Source organism: Agrilus planipennis, unplaced genomic scaffold, assembly GCF_000699045.2.
Source record: "Agrilus planipennis isolate EAB-ADULT unplaced genomic scaffold, Apla_2.0 scaffold99, whole genome shotgun sequence".
In the NCBI taxonomy this organism is placed as follows: domain Eukaryota; kingdom Metazoa; phylum Arthropoda; class Insecta; order Coleoptera; family Buprestidae; genus Agrilus; species Agrilus planipennis.
In genome coordinates this window covers 125,361-130,057 of record NW_020442412.1, presented here as the reverse complement: position 1 = coordinate 130,057, position 4,697 = coordinate 125,361, and the positions used below count along the sequence as shown (strand labels likewise).

Genomic DNA, 4,697 nt, shown 5'->3' with positions numbered 1-4,697 from the left:
ATAACTCTTAAATCCCAATTTTGAAAAAACTATAACAATTATATTAAATTCTTTAACTGAATTGCCGGACAGCTTTGTGTTTGCCTTAACGAGGAAAGCTTCTGAGTTAGTTAGCAAGACGTTACCATTTATCTACTGCGTGTCTTACAGCGTAACGAACAGGAGGATAGCGCACTTCTTGGAGTGCATCAAAAAACCTAGTTGCGCCCAACATAAAAATATCCTCAATGGAAGTACGTTCTACAATGAGACGTAACTATCACCCATGAACTATTACAAGCCCTCTAGTTTAATGGCGATGCTTTCTTCAATTTCGAGAATTTCTTTAACGATTGCTGAATCTATTTTCAATGATACCGGCTTTACTTTTCACTTTTACAAACATGTACCGTATACCTAATCATCGTCTAAGCCTCAGATGACCGCGACGGTTGCTAATAGATACATCATGCAATAATAATAAGGTGGCTAGAAAATCAAATTGTGCGGTTTTCTTTTATTTCTTAATTCACTTCATTTTGTTTCTGTTGTTATTCATTAATAGTTGTTCGTGAAGTAATTAAATAAGTGGTCAGTGCTCAGCCAGTTTTTATTTTAATCTCCAATAACACCGTTTATTACGAATCACTAAAGGAAGAAGGTAACAGTGGGGCTCAACCACGTCGGGCCGAACACAAACACAACATTGGATGAAGTTAATTCACGAACCCCACACAGTACGAAGACAACTTCTAACGAGATTCAAGAACTACACATACGCAAATAACCTCCAACGAGTTTCACTAACCATTGACGGCCCCGACAAACCGATTCCTAAATTATGACAACACGATACCTTATCACCGTATCAAAGAACACGTCACAGCGGTTGCACGTACAGCTCCAAATCTGTCAAAATGGTCGAGCCAATGACAGTCAACGTGGCTGCTGCGTCAAGCGGTAATGACAACGGAACCAACACACACGAAAAACATAGCTCTAGGCGATGGTAGCCGTCCTCATCGAATTCCTAGACAAACAATCTTCTACTATATATACCATAACTTGGAACAGGCTTAAAGAAAATTTATAGGCCGAATATCAGCCGCAGCCCGAGCGATTTTATTCGGTACTTATAATCAACTATCTGAACCCGTAGATAACTTTTTACGGGAAAAAAAGTTATTGTTAGCGCGTAGACTACATCCGGAAATGACTGAACGAATACTCAGTTGCACTTTAATCCGCCGACATCTCCGCATGGCTACCATTCCTTCTCCCGTGTCTGTACCGAGGAATTAAAGCGGACTGCTTGACCGAACGAAGGTCCACGTGGAGTCGAGTCCATGTTAGATCAAATCAATTGCCAGGGTCAATCCGAAAGCTCGTACTATATAAAATTATAATGTTATTAACCGTAATTTCAAAAAAGCACCACATTATGCTATTTTTGTACTACCTTTTTGATGTTCTTTTTTGCCTTTTGGTGTCTGTCATTTTGTTAATTTTGTATTATTGTTTTTGTGGTACAAGTAAACATTTTTTGCAAAGGCTTGACGATGTGATTGTAATCTCTATTTACTATATTTCGGATTGGAATGGAATGGAATCTCTTAAGAAACAAAGGAAATTCCAACATATGACATTGACAAAGGCGCACATAGCCTTTCTGACCAAAATGGAGAACGATGCTAATAGGAAAGTGAAGATTATTTCCTTACAAACCTTAGAAACGAATATAGCAGAACTGGACGAATAAGTTATTTGAAAGCGCTTTGTGAATCTAATGGAATAGAAGAGAATATTGACACGGCATCAGATGACGCCTATGAAATCAGTTTTTGACGCCTAAGCTTTAATAGATGAATTAATTAAATGTACAGTGGCACCCACGGAAAATGTAACAGTGGCGAGTTTACACTCATCACCAAGCACAGTCGCGCAATCTACGCCGTGCTCTAATTTTACTAGATTGAATATGCCAAAATTCTACTAATTTCCAAGGAAAATAAGTTTCAGCGACCTGTTGATTTTACGATCTACGGTACTCTCGCGAACGATATAGTAATAAGTTATTCGCTTCATCATCATCATCATCATAAGATCGTCAGTCCTAGGACTGGTTGGACACGTACCTCCACTCTTTCCTGTCCTGAGCTAAACTTCGCATTTCCCTAAAACTAGAACAACCCACATTCTTAACTATTTGCGAACAGTGGTCTACCTCTACCCCTTCTAACTCCTGCTCCTGCTTCTGCTTCTAATTTGTCTCTGACTAGACCTTCATGCCTGAGAAGGTGTCCTATCAAGTTATCTCGCCTATTTTTTATTGACTTCCATAGAGTCCTCTATTCTCCTATTCTTTCTAATACCTCTTCATTTTTAACCTTTTTTTACCCACGTTATCCTCATCATTCGCTTATAACACCACATTTAGAAGGTTTCTAACCTTTCCTTTTCCGCCACGCCCATTGTCTATGTTTCGCACGCGTACAACGCCGTGCTCCAAAGATACACATTTAACAACCTTTTTCGAATTCCTAAATTAATCTAATTATGAGAAAGTGGTGAAAAGTTTGACGAACCGATTTGTCTCCAACGACTTGTTTATTGAATGTTATGTGCGTGTACTTCTGGTATTTGTATTGCGGAATGCTATAAAAGGAAATAAGAAATTGCTTATACTTTTGAATCTATACGACAAACAAGAAAAGTATATTAGCCCTCTCGAATCACTTGGCGTTACGACAGATAGACTGGTAGACTCCTCACTCCCGGAAAAGGTGCTTTGTGTATTGGTGAACTTCAAAAGCCCTATGATGATGAAGCATAAAACAACACTTAGTATAAAGTAAAGCCTCTAATAGCCTCTTTACAAATAGAAATTAAAAGTGAGGAGCGTCTCGAGATGGCACTTACTTGTTTCAGTGTTCCAGTAGAAGACGAAAATTGTAAGAGGACCAGAAGTACTCCCTCGATAGTACCTCGGAGTATTTTAAAGACGTAGCAAGTGCGAACATATTGATCGCTTCGGCGGATAAAAATGTTATGTGTATTTTTTGTAATACGAACCATGTAAGTAGTATATGAGGCGTAGCTCGAAAATTGTTTTTGTACTAAAAAATACACCATATTGATATATTTTTTTTTTTCCGTGGCGGAAGGAAACGACGTAAACAAACGTGATAACGAATCAAATAAAAAGTAAATATTATTGTGAAAATTCATATGCAATTTTTATCCATTATAAATTACCTCAAGTTAATGAGAGAATATTGTTGCTGTTGTCACACGCTCGCGGAGAATCGAACCCGTTACATTTGGCTTTATGCGCCAATGCTCTGACCACTAAATGCAACTTTGACCGAAAGTAACTTACAGTTAGTAACTTTCACCGAATCCTGATAGTGTGACTAAAAACATTAATAGAAAACGTACTTTCGGATTCTAAAATATTGACAGCTTGAGCGATTACTGATACGGTAGCAGAAAAATTAAGTTTGTACTTCATAGAGAGCAAGAAATGACACATGGTACTTTTTGATGAAATTAGATCTAAATCTGAAAAATATAGTTTCATAGTACGAGCGGAAGATTTAAATAGTAGTTGTGCATGTAATTTCATGGTTTGCAACACTTCGACTGTACAACACGACACATCGATAGATCATTTGCGTAAAAATCATAATGTTATTTTAAGTGATATTGATACAAATAAAAAATGTATAGATGTTTTAATAGGGGCTGATATTGTCGAGAAAAATATGACGGAAAGAAAGACTGAATTGGAGAATGGTTCCTGTCTATTTGAAACGCTTTTTGGCTGGACTGGTTTAAGTAAACTGCCGATGATGCAATCAAAGTGAACTAGTACCACGTTGACGCTAGTAAGCATGTTTGTGTGGGAGGCGATAGGTATTAGTGACCCCATATGTTAAGTTGGTCATATCAAAGTCCTGATCTGAGAAGGCGAAGACGTGTCAAGCACAGCTAAGGAGTTATTTTAATTGTTTGACTTTTTGTTTGTTGAGATAATTACTTGACCTTTGGCCAGTTCTATTAAGGTGGTGGATTTCAGCTACTGGCTCAAGTACTCCCAACTTGTGTGTCTTTGCAGATCTTTTGCTCTAAGTCTTTCAAATTGGCTGTTCTAACAGATACCTATCGATAATGTTCCCCTTCTTACTAGCGTACGTCCCAACAGTAATGCATTCTGGATTGTCCGGTTAGACTACCACCACCACCAATCCGCCAATGTCGTCTTCCTTTATCCTGTATCATTGTGAATGTTGGGTTTCTTATAGGTAACACTGTATGTTGGGTTGCTTGCATGTGACAATATCTGATGCTTAACCTTAACATGTTTGTCCCTACCGTTGTATATTTACACTGAACACAATTTTTAATGACTCTATGAGAAAATTTCACTAAGGAAAATTAAAAAACAAAAACACGGGTTTATAGCCCATGCGTTAAATTTGTTTATACGAGAATTTCTAAAAAATTCTTCTGTTTCTTTTAGACGTTACTAAAATGAAAACGTTTCAAAATGGCCGCTTCCGATTTAGTTGCGGTTGTATGTTTATCTAAAGATAAACATTTTTAAGGAGCGAAAATAACCTCCAAATTATCCAATCCATTTAGTCGTTAATGGATTTAATTTTTCATGAAAACAGTAAACAGTGCTTGTAACCGCAAATTTAAAAAACAAAAAAAAA

At 37.3% G+C, this 4,697-nt stretch overlaps 1 protein-coding gene across 1 annotated transcript in view; it reads right to left on the bottom strand.

Moving 5' to 3' along the window:
- Positions 1–4,697, bottom strand: part of LOC108734102 (cubilin-like) — a gene marked incomplete at its 3' end in the record, with an annotated part of 85,011 nt that overhangs the window by 25,972 nt on the left and 54,342 nt on the right. The window lies entirely within an intron of this gene.